Genomic DNA, 14,018 nt, shown 5'->3' on the forward strand with positions numbered 1-14,018 from the left:
TTAGCAATTTGCTCTGGAAAGTGGAAATGATCCCTCTTCTCAAAGCTGCTGTGTGACATCATAATCCCTTTTGAGGGAGGAGCTTTGGCAGGGTTTGTGTCCATTCCTAGCTGGGGGCCGACCCCTCAGAAATGACCTTACTGTAACCTTCAAAACCTTTCCACTCAATCTTCTCCTGGGGAGATTTTTACTGACTTTGTGGTTGGTGCTATTGTCTGCTGACCTTTTAATTATTATTTTTTTACTATAAATTAATTCTTGTTCATCTTGGACATTTAGAAAATGCAGATAAGTAAAAATAAAAATAATTTTTAAGTATGTATACCCACCACCACTCAGAGATAACCACTGTGAACATTTTAGTTCATACCTTTCCAGTTCTTTTTATACACCTAAAGATGTGTTTTGCAAAGAAAAAACAAACAAAAACCCCAAAATCATACTGTCCAAAAATTTCTTTTGTCATTGAATATTCCATACAAGGGTTAGCAAATTTTTCCTGTAAAGAGCCAGACAGAAAATACTTTAGGCTTTGCAGGCCGTGGAGTCTGTGTAATAAACACTCAGTTCTGCCATAAATGAAAAGCTGTAATGATATTCCAACAGAACTTTACGTACGGAAACAGGCAGCAGTCTGGATTTGGCCCCTGGGCTCTTGTTTGCAGACTTTTATGCTATACTAATAATTATACTTTTTTTTTTTCAAGCTTCACACAAGTACAGGTTCAGCATCCTTAATCCAAAAATCTGAAATCTGAAATGCTCCAAAATCTGAAACTTTTTGAGCACTAACATGACGCTCAAAGAAAATACTCATTGGAGCATTTCAAATTCTGAATTTTCGGATTAAGGATGCTCAATGAGTAATTTTAATGCATCCAAAAAAAAAAAACCCCAAAAAACCCCCAAATCTGAAATGCTTCTGGTCTCAAGCATTTTGCATAAGGGATACTCAACCTGTAATAAGCTCTTTGAGGAAATATTAGAAATATAGAGAAAAAAAGAAAAAATCTGCATCTAAAATGTTTTAGCTGATCCCCTAGCACTGAAATGAGGACTTGTTGCCATTTTTCCCTCTGAGAAGCAACGCTGGGGAGACCAGTTCTGCGGTGTCTGTGTGCTGGTCGTTCTGATCGCCCTCACAACTATTTCCTGAGGTGAACCGCCCAGCAGTAGTCTCTGGCCACAGGCAGCAACCCCAAGGCTGCAGGTAGGTGGGTGCTGCCCAGAAATGTGCTGCAGCAGTTTTGTCCTGTGCTGGCGTTTTCACTGTGAGAAAGTTCCTCCAAAGACTGCACTGAAATCTGTCTCCCTGGAGCTAGATGGTTCCCTGTCACCAAGCTACTCTGTGACTCACTTGTTCCTTCATAAAAACACTCATTCATTCATTCATTCATTCATTCATTCATTTTTTGAAGGATGAAATGCTTATTAAATAGATTCTGAACACCGAGCAATGCACCAGGTACTGGGGATCAATGATAGGCCGAGGTGCATCTCAGTGTCTGTGAGCTCACAGCCTGGGGAAGCGGGACAAGTGACTCACACAGGGAGGTAGAGACTCGTATGTGGAAGGGTTTACCCCAGGGGCTGCTGGAGCTCCTTGATACCTACATTTGTTTCCAAGGGACCTGAAAGGGTTAAGGAACCTAAGTAACTCCTTTGACAAGGAGGAGTCACTCTTTTCCTCTGTAGAATGTGGCCAATCCTGGTGACTTCCTGGGGGCAGCAATCTTGCCTCCTCGGCCACTGTGGTTGGCTGTCATCCTCCCTCTCTGGCAGTAATCCACAGTCTAAATCAGTGTCTTGTTACACCCGAAGAGGCCTGGGTGTGTGGGTGGTGGGACAGAGAAGGGGACACTCAGGCAGAGTGACATGGCTGGCACCAGCCGGTGCTCTCCACCCAGAAGTTGGCTCTCTCCTGCCCTACTCCTTTTCTAGAAGAGGGGGTACCCTACTAGCAGACGAAGAGAACTAGAAAAAGCAGGTGTCTAACCCTCGTCCCTGGTCAGCAGTGTCCTCTAAAGTGTAAATTAGAAGGGCAGAATTATCATCTGGAAAGCCGTCCAGAGGAGGGGTGGCTGGGTTCTTTGTTACTGCACCTTGTGGCACTGGAGGCTGAACCAAGCAGCCATTCCACACTGGCCACATGAAGCAGGATGCTCTGGGCTGTCACTCCGTCCTGGCCCCACCTAAGGTGCTCTCAGGGAAAGGGCTCAGGGCTCAGCTGGGGGTTCAGTCTGCTGTCATGGGTGGGGGATCATCAGTCTCACCCCTTGTGACTGTGTATGCACCTGTGTGTTCAATGCTCGTGTGTGTGTTGGGATATGGATATTTTGGTGTGACTGTGTTTGTGCTGCCTTGGGGTGGTGCTGCTGTATGTATATCTGTAAGTTGGCTTAATTTTTTGGACATAGGTTCCTGAGTGTGCATGTGTTGCTATGTGCTTGTGTGTATGTGTTTAAATATGTGCTGGTGGGTGTGTCTCAGGGTATGGAGGTATTGGTATGGGAGTGGATGTGCGTGTATTGGGTATGTGAATATGGGTGTGTGTACGGGTGAGGGTGGGTTGGGATGTGAATGTCAGTATGTGCTTGTGGGTATCTTGTGTGTGTTCGGATATGGCATTCAGGTGTGCACATATGTTGGTGTGGCTGTGTGGTTTGGGGGAGAGTATATTTGTGTGCCGACACATGGGTTAGTAAAGGATAAGTATGTTGAGATATATATCGTGGTATGTGGTGGTGTGTGTTGGTATAGGTGTCATGCTTTGTGTTGTGTGGTTGTGTGTACTGGGGAGTGCATTGGTGGGTGTCTGTGCATTAGTAAAGATGTGTGTGTTGGAGTGTGTGTGTCTCTGTGTGTTTGCCTATGTTGGATCTGGTATTGGTGTGTGTGTTGTGTGGATAAGGTTGCATGTTTGTTGGGTAGGGTAATGGCTTATTATTATGTAGGGTGGGTGTGGCCTCCCCGAAGCATGGAGACCTTCAGGCTTCCTTGCAGGAAGAATAGGTAGCTGGGTTCTGAGCCTGGTTCCTCCACCTTTCCCAGAACCTTAGAGTATTGCTAATGGGGTCTTCCGTTCCTAATAGCTAGCTCAGCCTCTGGCAGAAGATCTGGCTCCTCGGGTGCAAGTTAGCAAATGCAGAAAGCCCTGCTTCCCAGCTTCTCACAGCCATGCCCTCTTGAAGAAGCTGAGGCCTGAGGCTCCGGGGCCCCAATTTAGGGGAGCTCTGTTCTGGAGCTCAGCCAGTCATATGCCTGGAATAGGACCACAAGCTCCATGAGGGTAGGAGTCGTGTTGTCCTCAGCTGTGTTTCTGTCTTGGTCCTGTGCCCAGAGCATGAAATACAGCAGTGTTCAGGGAATGCTCATCAACTTACACTGAAGGAGACAAGATGCTCTCTTTCAGCAAAAGGCCACTTGCCCAGGAGCGAACCAGGACTCTCCCTCTAGGTACCAAAGAACCTAAAATCGTAGCACACAGCCTGGCACCATAGACCTGCAATGGGGATCATTGTGAGCTGGGCACATGTTCTGGTGCGTGAGGGAGCATGAGGACCTGAACTGGGGCACAGGGCATGGGAGCATGGCCCTGGAGCAAGCCCTCACATAAGACATTCAGTTGGCCACCAGCATGCATGGTACTCTCTCTCTGGGGGCAGCAATGACCTTGGCTCCATGTCTAGCTCCTCCTCCCTGATGACCACCCTGTTTCATGAGCTTCAGAGGTGGCTCTGGAAGTAGCAGTTTTCTCTCTTTCCTCCCTCTTCCTGGAGTTCATGGACACAGTAGCAGCTGCACCAACATGTGCCTGTTGGAAGCCAGGGCAGTGGGGGAGAGCCGTCAACAGTGGGCACCACATCTCGGTCTGCAGGGTGTTTAAAGGCTTATGCCAGGTTGCCAGCAGCCTGCAAAGTGATCTTGAAGCTGCTTTGGGGTTTAGCTGGCCAAGTTCTATGGCCACTATGGATGACCTGGGGGTGCAGGCCCAGTGGGTGGGTTGTGTGCATAAGCCTTACTGAGCTCACCGCAAGGTGGGGACTTTAGAATAGTGCACAGTACAGTAGCAGCCAGTTGGGGGTGTCACTCTGGCCAAAGCCTGGGGGCCAGTGGGCGCTGGGCCCTTGAGGGGGTTCAGATAAAATGGCTTTCTGTGTCCTCTGTGTGCACCTGGCCTGGGAATCTCCTTTTCCTGAAACTCCAACACATCTACCAGTCATTTCATAAAGTCAGAAAGAAGAAGTGTCAGGGGACAGGATGAGGTGGGTCTAGGCAGCCATGAATTTGACAAAAGTTTTCCTGGAAACCACGTGGAGCAAAGGGACCCACGTCATCTCCGCTTAGCTTCTCCTCCCGATTCATGGAGCCAGTGCTTTTGGAGTCAATTGTCCTTTTCTGGTTGGGAGTTGAGGAAGTGGAGGGAGGCCCCTGGGAGGGAGGGAGCAGCTTCCTCCAGGTGGGCTCCCTGTCCTTGTGTGAGCTCCTCACCAGGGAATGCGAGGCCCTGGAGGCTCCAGAGCCACCTTTGATAGCTGTGGCTCCTCAGGGCATTTGGATGGAACACGCTGGAAGCCCTGAGGGACGCAGCATTTTGGAAGGTGGGAAGCACCTGACAAGAACTGGAGCCGTCAGTGATGGCGGGTGGGCAGATGTGTTGGCCCAGGCTTGGGAGCCACTGTGGAACCTCATCCCTTCCTGGCTCAGCGTCCTCCGATAATGACTGCCCATTCACTGCTTGTGGAATAAAATCCACGGCGACAAGGCTCCATAGCCCCCCCCTCCTCTCTTTCACTCTGCTGGGGTCCTGCCACCTTCTCTCTGCCCTCAGTCCCATAAGGCCAGCCCCTTGGTGGCTATGGTGTTATCCGTCGTCTCTCAGGTATGCTCTGGGCACAGACCATCATGGGGCCGGTTCCATCTCATCCTTCAGGTCTCACCTCATACACCCACCCCCACCCCGTATGTGGAATGTCCCTTCCCCAGTCACACTGAAATCGTTACTCTGCACTATCTTTGAGGCCTTTGGAAAGCACCTTGTCCACGGTTGCATCTCATCTGTGCACTGACTTTCCTGTTTGTTCGCCTCCCCTGGCGTGAGCCCCATGAGGGCAGGGACCGTGTTTGGTTTGCTGCCGCATCACCAGTGCCTACAACCACATGGCAAAGGCTCAGGAAACGCTTTTTAAAAAAATTGTAGTAAAATACGCACGCCATGGAATTTACCATCTTAACCATTTTTTTTTTTTTTTTTGTCTTTTTCGTGACCGGCACTACAGCCAGTGAGTGCATCGGCCATTCCTATATAGGATCCGAACCCGTGGCCGGAGCGTTGCCGCGCTCCCAGCGCCGCACTCTCCCGAGTGCGCCACGGGCTTGGCCCCATCTTAACCATTTTTAAGTGTACGGGTCAGTGGTGTGAAGTCCGTTCACATTGTTGTACAACTGTCACCACATCCATCAACAGAATTCTCTTCATCTTGCAAAACTGAAACTTTGCACCCATAGATGATAACACCCCATTTACTTCTTCCCCCACCCCCTGGCGACCAGCATTCTACTTTGTCTCTGAGCATCTGGTTACTCTAGGTACTCCATGGAAGTGGAATGACATGCTATTTGTCTTTTGGTGATGGGCTTATTTCACTTGGCATAAAGTTCTTCAGGTTCCTCCACATTGTAGCATGTGATAGGATCTTCTTCCTTTTGAAGGCTGAACAATATTCTGTTGCACGTAGGGCTATATCAATTCATGTGTCGATGGGCACCTGGGTTGTGTCCACTTTTTGGTTGTTTCAGAGGACACTTCTGAATAAATGAGTGAAGGCAGGGTGGATGGGTCTCTGCCTCCTCTTCCACCTGCCCAAGGGGAAGGGTTGTTGCTCTGAGTTTGTTAAGGTCATTCATTGTATCCTACGCTGCTGGCTCTCCAGAAGCCAGCTGGTTCGTTTCTCAGCAACGTGCTGTGTGTTGGGGTCTGGGACTTGGCCAAGACCCTGAGCATTCCTGAGGGAGAGTTCTGGAGCAGGGATGGGTGTGGGATTCTGGTCAGACCTGAGGCTCTGAGGAGGGGGGACACAGTGTACCCTGAGGGGGCTACAGCCTTTTCCGTGGAAGCAGGAGCACAGGGACCCTCTCATGGCTTCTTTCCCTGATCCTCCAAAAGCAGTTGTGCCTGCAACATGTGCCGAGCTGCTGGTGCGTATGAGTCCAGCGTGCTGCCATCAGGGTGGGAGGTGAGCAAGGGGAGGGTGAGTGGTCCCCATCCCTGGGGCTGACACTGTAGGGGAGTGGACACAAACAGGGCACCAGCACCCATGGTACGTGTTAAACCGCCCACCACAAGAAATGCTGCGTGGTTTCTGTCAGAAGCTGAAATTCCAGAAAACAATCCCTGTTCAGTGTTTTGCTGGAAGTTCAGCGTTCTCCCTGAAGCCTGTCCTGTGCCTTTTAGAAACAGAATCTCTGTCTCCCTCCTCATGCTGAGAACAGGGTAGTAAAGAGGAGATCTTAGTGATTCAGTTGGGAGCTGGGAGGACACAGTGACTAACTCTGATGTCTCTGATATCCCATGCAGCTGGGATGGGAGGAGGAAGGACCCCTGTGGCCAGAGGGTGGGATGGAGGGATGGTCCAGAAGGGCAGATGGGGTGTAGGAAAGAGGTTGCAAATGCCAGTGGACAGAGGAGGGCAGAACTTTGGAGTCCTGGGTGCTAGTGCCACCTGATACCTGTGCTGAGACATGCGCCCAACACTGAGATCAGCAGATGAAGGGGCAGAGGAAGCCTTGGCTTGGGATGAAGGGTCGGAAGTGGATCCCTGGCCGTTAATTCATTCAGCTCTCTGCTGAGAATGTGGAGAGGCCAGGTGAGTGTCCTCACACTGACGCCGTACAGGTGAGGTCCCTTCCAGCCTCCTGGGGATTTCTCCCTCCCGTGGTACCTGGAAGATCCAGATACCCCTGACGCAGGGCCCTGGGTAAGCTGCTGCACACCCACTCCTGCACTCCTCACGGGTCCACTGCAAAGCAACGTGATTGGCCAAGCCAGTTCTCCAAACATAAACATAACAGAAAGGAAAATGGCAGGCAGCCCCATATGCTGTGGGCTTTATCAGACCTCTCCTTGCCCTTTGGTTCCCAGATAAAGTCTTTCTCCTTACAGGGGGAAGGTTACAAACCAATACACCTGAACCCCTATCTACTTGCGGGGTAACCTATAACCCTTGGCTGATGGAGGCAGGTGCCCAAAAGGAGATGGTTGGCAGCTCCTAATTAATGAAATGCAGCCATCCACAGGTGTACCCATGGCACACCTGGTCACCCTGCTCCTCTGGGGACACCCAGTCAGGCTTACAGCTCCCATGGCCCTCACATTGGGGAGAGGAGAGGGCACTGCAGCACTAGTCAAGGATACCAGAGACAGGTGGTGGGTGCCTTGGGGTCTCAGTGCGGGTTACAAATGGGGCACAGCAAAGTCTGCTCTAAGGAGAGTGCCCCCCCATCTCCCCCGCATGCTATTTACTGCTAAAAACACAATATTTAGCTGATGGTGAAGCAGCCAGAGAATTCAACAGCACCGGTAGTCTCCAGGGGGAAAGATTTAACCAAAACCCTGAAAGTATTATAAGAGTTAAAGTCATTTTTTGGGCATGTTGCCATTTCAAGCTGCCACTGACAAACTCCCCCCAGGCGTGTGGTGAAACAGGGGCCTCGAGGTGGGGGCGGTGGGGGTCGCGGGGAGGAGAGTGAGCTGTTCGTCTGCCGCCTCTTCTCCAACTTCTGGCTCACTGCAGCTAGTTTCGTTAGGTTCACCCTTTCTTTAAGGGGTGGCTTGTAAGTAAACTTTTTAAATTTTAGAATAGTGTTAGATTTACAGAAAAGTGGCAGGGAGAGTATGGAGGGTTCTATATACTCCACACCCAACTTCCCTGTTGTTAACATCACGATGGTACCTTTGTCACAGCTAATGAACCAGTGCTGATGCGTCATCATTAACCAAAGTCCATTCTTTATTCCGATTTCCTTAGTTTTACCTAATATCTTTATTCTTTTCCAGGATCTCATCCATGATAACATATTGCATTTAGTCTTTTTAAAAATTAATCAACTTTATTTTTTAGAGTACTTTTAGGCTCACAGCAAAATTGAGAAGACGGTGCAGAGTAACCACAAGCCCTCTGCCTTCCCCCAACCTCCCCCACTTATGGACGTTCTGCATTTAGTTTCATGTCTCCTTGGGTTCCGCTTGACTGTGATAGTTTCTCAGACTTTCCTTGTTTTTGATGACCTTGACAGTTTTAAGGAGTCTTGGTCAGGTATTTTACAGACTGTCTTTCAATTTGGGGAGATCTAATGTTTTTCTCACGGTTAGACTGGAGCTGTGCGTGCTTGGGAGGAAGACCACCAAGGCAAAGGGCCATTCTCACCACATCATGTCAGCGACACTGCTGTTACCCTGACTTACCACAGATGATGCTGACCTGGGTCACCTGGCTGAGGCAGTGTTTTTCGGGTTTCTTCACTGTAAAGCCACACCCCTTTTAAAGAAGGTTAATGGGTAGGATCAGCTACATAATTTGCAGGGCTCAGAGCAAAATGCACACGTGGGGCCTTTTGTTCAGTTATGAAGAATTTCAAGGCAGCAATACTTAACCAAACTCAGGGTCCTTCTAAGCACGAGGCCCTGTGGGACTATACAGGTTACACTCCTGTGCAGCCTGCCCTGTGTGTAGGACTATTGTCAGGTCCCCCAGATGGACCTGGAGCCCTGAGCATACAGGGAGAGGAGCCCTGAACTGGCTGTCACTGATCCCTGGATGGTCGAAGACGGGCAGACAGCTGAGGAGGGTCAGAGGTACCTGGAACGGTGTGGATAACACGAGCATGCGCAGAGGGTGTTGGGCACATCCCAGGTGCCTGCAGAGTCCCTGCTGAGGCACCTGCCAGGGAACATGAAAAAGTCAGCCTGAGCTCCCTGCCAGCTCTGTCAGGTGTGTACGTGAGGCAGCAGTTAGCATGAAACAGCAGCAAATCTATAACTTTTTTAAAAAAATTGCTGCCTTTATTCTTTTTTGGATATTCTCCTTTTTCCCAGTGCCCAGAGTGACGCCTTCTCCCTGGAAGACCGTAGAATATCTTGTTCACAAAATGCAAAATGAGCCTGTTTATGTTGGGCCAACCAAGGAGCCCTGTTGGAGGGGACACCTGGCCACAGCAGTCCCCTCTTCTTGCTGCCCCCTTCTTCAGAGAGGAGGGCATCTCGCTTCCTGATCTCAGGTGCATACCTGTGGAAGCACAGACCCCTTGCAGCAGCACTAGTGCAGCAATGAGTGTGCAGCTGCCATCCGTCTTCTCCTGGCTGTTACTCACCCAGCTGTTTAGAAAAGGAGAGAGTATTTCCAATCAGCCATATGGCGTGGAGTTTTATTTGCCGTGGTAAGTTAAAGTGTGCATTATTGGTCAGCATCTCGCATGCAAATTTTGACATTGCATTCCAGGAGTACCTGCAGAAGAGAGTGGCGGCAGGTCGGATCTGTGTAATTACATTGCTTTGTAGGCTTGTAACATTGCCATCCCTAACTACACCCGGTATCTCACTGCTACGGCCGCCCGGGGATATTACTGTGCGACTCCTGTAGCCGGAAAAAGATTATGTAAACATGGTGTGCGATCTCGAAAGTGAGTAATGAAGTTGAGTACTTGTTTCAAGAATTAATAAATGGCTGTTTTACACGTGGTGGAGGAGTCTCCTGTGTGAACACTGAGTCATTCGGTGTAGTGATGGATAAATGCACCCCGAGGCACAGGTAACTTAAGGAAATCCATCCTTTTCTCTATCGATATGATCAAATGGACAATTCTAGTCCATGCCCTTAACTTTCTACTTGACAAATATGAAATCATCACAAATATATCATTCTCCTCTTGGCCTGTCAGAATCTTAACCCTTGCTTCAAAGGGGAGCATGTCAGCTGTGTGGGACTATTTGCAGTTTCTGGAATGGCCCATGATGTCCCATGCTGCAGGACAGTTCTCCAGGTGGCCTTGGATTAGCCTAGTTCTCCCCTTTTCTTGTGTGTACTTCTCAAGAATGACTGTAGAATGTGCTAGCAATGCAACATCTTAGGTAAGGAGGAGCTGGCTGGGGTAGCCCAGGCTCTGTTCCAGTCTTTCCCGAGAAACAGGCTGTCTTTCAGTGCGTTAGCCCAGCATGTCACATGCCCCAGTGTATAAAACCTGGATGGGCTGCTTTCTGGAGTCCTTCAGCTGTGGTGCAAGTGGGCGCACATAGACAAGACTCCATCCACAGAAAAGTGGGCAGCTTTCTTGAGCTTTGGGGGACAGCTCACAATAAACCGTAGGCTTCATTTTTCCTTGCTTCCTATCTGTAAGAAATCTACTTCGTGTGACTTGTCGCATGGGTTCTGCCTCAGTGGACTCAGACACGGTAACCAATGCACAGTGAACCTGCCTCCCACGTGACTCTGGCCTTTGAATGTGCTGCTCATTCACTCGTGTCTGTGGAGCACCTACAATGTGTCCCGAAGTTACTGTCCACCTAGTATGTCTACTTCAAGCCTTGGTTCATGTGCCGCCTTCTCTGAGGAGCCTTGCTATACATATGTATCTACACTGCTTGCCTCCCCGGACAACTAAACTGCTGACTTTCAGGCTCAGGGGACAATGATTCCGTCTGGTTGGGAATGTGTTGGGGACCAGATGGAGGTGACACTGGGAAGGGAGACTAAGGTTAGATTGTGGAAGGCCTCGGATGCCAGGCAAGGACTTTATCCTGCAGGCCCTGGGAGCAACTGAGAGCTCATGAGCTGCATGTGTGTGTGTGTGTGTGTGTGTGTGTGTGTGTGTGTGTGTGTGAGAGAGAGAGAGAGAGAGAGAGAGAGAGATAGAGAGAGAGAGAGAGAGAGAGAGAGAGAGAGAGAGAGAGAGAGAGAGAGAAACGATTAGGATGGTTTGCAGCATGGCTATACTGAAAGTGGTGTGTAAGCTTCCATATTGTCATATGGATCTTGGTTCCTCACGTTTTCCTTCCCTTTGGTATCCACCTTTCCCCCCACTTCTATAGCAGACATTTCTGGAGCTCCTGAATCTCAGGCAGTGGCTTGTCCTGGTCCTGTGTGAGCTTCCCCCTGCCCCTCCCTCTCACTCCATCAGGGGTTCGAAGTGCCGATGTGTTGCCACGGGAGGATATTACATGAAACCCCTGAAGTGGTACATTAAAGCAGTTTGGATTTTCTCTTACTGCTAACATTGATTACTATTAATTAAGGTTGATATTTACAATCAGAGGGAGTACAGGAGCAGATCATTTTTTATTAATCATTATTCTGGATTCATCATCAGTCATCATTATCAAAATATTCAGACAGTGGACAGTGGCTGGGTTTTTAAAATCAAGAGAATGATTCAATTATACTACATTGCATAGCGTATATGTTCTCTGTCACCTCTTTCTTTCCTGATTTTCCCTTTGGTCCCCCAAACTGGCCTTAGCCTCCTGCCGTTTATCCTCTCTTCCCCTCCGCATTGCCCTCCCCTCTCCATAAACGGAACCATCCTATAATTCTGCAGCTTGCTTTTTTTTTTTTTTTTAACAATATAGCTTAAAGATAACCTTATGCTTTGTCTCAGATCTGGCTTACCCCTTTCATGTCAGTGTAGCATAATCATAAAATACATATGCCCTGGTTTTTTTTTTTTTAGCTATTCCCCAATTGGTGGATATTTAAGTTATGTCCTTCCTTTTCTTCCTGTTGCTGTCATAGTCAGTGACATAATGGGTATCCTGTGTGTGTCATATGAGAGCCGCCTCAGGGTAGGACACACCCATTAGGCTTCCCAGCCCCTTCTCCACATTGTTCCTGAACTCTCGCCAGACCCACCCCACCTGGGTCCCCAGACATGGCCCAGGGCTGTGGCTGTGCTGTGCTTTATGAGGGGCTACCACCTGGAATGTTGTCTCTTCCTCATCTTTCCATGTTCAAATCCTGCACACGTCTAAATGGGCTGGGGGAGGTTCCCACTCTTTCAGAGGCTTAAAACTACCTGCTTCCTCTTCTGCAACTTTCCTAGGAATGTGTCACTATAGAGTGAAGTTCATTTGGTAGCTTCATTCTGAATTTTGAGTCGTGTGAAGACAGGGACAGAATCTAACTCATTTCTCTCTCCCTGGGTCGTTGTAGATGCCTAAGGAGAGTTTGTCCTCTGAAGGATAAACATGCCTGTTGGCTTTTTCGTGTATTAGGTACGAGAGTGGCTCTCAGTGTCCTTTAACCTGTTCCTCCTTGGAGCCAGGGCAGGGGACTGGGGCTTTTCCTGACTTCATCCTGCCCCTTGCTCCACCTGGGACCCCTGAGTTGTGTGTTTCGTGAGCCACATGAAGCCATGTGCTCACTGGTGATGTTGATGCTTTGGACTCTGCTCATTAGCACTGGCATTTGGAATGAGAAGAATGGAATTTAGGGGATCCTGGTCCTATGTTTAGGAGGGTTTTTTGGTTTGTTTGTTTGTTTTTAAGTAGGTAAATGTAATTTATTTGTCCATGAATGGTGCACATGGATTTACTAAGTGGGCAAATGTCACTAAGTTGTGGACACACACTGCATATGGTTCAATGAGAATTGGCCTCTGATAGGTAGCAATAAATGTCAAACTGTTCAACATTGATTGTTCATGAAGGAATATTGCTTAACAAGGAATAAAACACCTTTCTGAGGTTATTCTATTGGTCTGACCTTGAATTTAAAAGAAAGAAATACTGACTCCCTCTATTGTTCCCTGCCTGTTATGGTTGGAGGCAGGGGACCTGGTGGGAATGGGGAACAAATCGTTTGGGCTTCGGTTCTCAAACAGGTCCCTCTTAATGGCTCCTTAAAGCCCTCAGAGAGGAGTGAAGAATGCTTAAAAGCCTCTAGTGGCTTCCTACAATACTGCCTACTTCTCCGGTCTCATCTGCCTTGCCTGCCTCGAGTCCCAGGTCCTGGGCTCTGCTCTCACCCGCTAGTCTCAGCTCTTCTTATTGCTCCTCAAAATGCTCCAGCATGGTCCTGCCCCAGGGCCTTTGCACTTGCTATGCTCTCCGCATTAAATACCACTCTTCCCTGCTTTTCCCTGACCGCCCATCCAATGTCAAAGCTCATCTCCTCTGAGCCCCTGCTCCAGCCCCTCACCATCACATCGCTCTTCCATAGCTAATTATTTAGAATTGTGTTATTTTTCCTAGCATGTTATTTGTCTCCTCACTAGAATGTGAGCTTCATAAGGACGAGGATGGTGTCTGTCTTGTCCACTTTGGTAGTCTAAAGTAATTCATAGGACAAGCCGTCTTCAAAATATTCATAGAAAGATTTGTATTCTCTTTTTTAAAATATAATTTTCTTTCTTTTTTTAAAAAAATATTTTAACATTTATTCTTACATATTTGTGAGGTACAGTATGTTGTTTCAATACATGCGTATACTGCACAAGGATTCACTTAGGGTAGATAGCATAGAGCATAGTTTTGTACCCAGTCATATTATCTTTTAATTCTATTTTTCCATGAACTTTTGGAAGTACCCACATACAAGATTAGTATACATTCTTCATGATATTCATGGTGCAGCAATAAATATTGACTGGCCAAGTGTGTTGAATGGATCTCTGCAGGGACATATAACATACATGCATTTTATAAAACGGCAAACTCCCAAGGCAGAAAAAAAATACACTTTGTCTTCGTTTCAAATGAATCTCCCTTTAAGTAGAATTTTCTCCTTTGTAGCACGAAGGAAGCAGTGTTTTCCAGCCGTGGTTGGTTCCTTCTACTTTTCAGACTGCCCGTAATTTGTTTGGAGTGCTGGGTCAGGGACTCTCACTGCCGGTGGCTGGGTCTCTCCCCTCTGGGGACTGAGATCTTCTCCACCGTGCTTTGCTGAAGACAGCAGGCACAATAACGGCAAACTCTTGAGCTTATCTGATGAATAAAAGGGCTTAAGTGAAGTGGAGATTCATGGTAGTTA

At 48.3% G+C, this 14,018-nt stretch overlaps 1 protein-coding gene across 2 annotated transcripts in view; it reads left to right on the forward strand.

The window, feature by feature from the left end:
- Nucleotides 1-14,018, forward strand: part of ZNF536 (zinc finger protein 536) — a 227,704-nt gene that overhangs the window by 10,673 nt on the left and 203,013 nt on the right. The gene's annotated exons all lie outside the window — the stretch shown is intronic.

This window comes from Cynocephalus volans, chromosome 10 (assembly GCF_027409185.1).
Source record: "Cynocephalus volans isolate mCynVol1 chromosome 10, mCynVol1.pri, whole genome shotgun sequence".
NCBI lineage: Eukaryota > Metazoa > Chordata > Mammalia > Dermoptera > Cynocephalidae > Cynocephalus > Cynocephalus volans.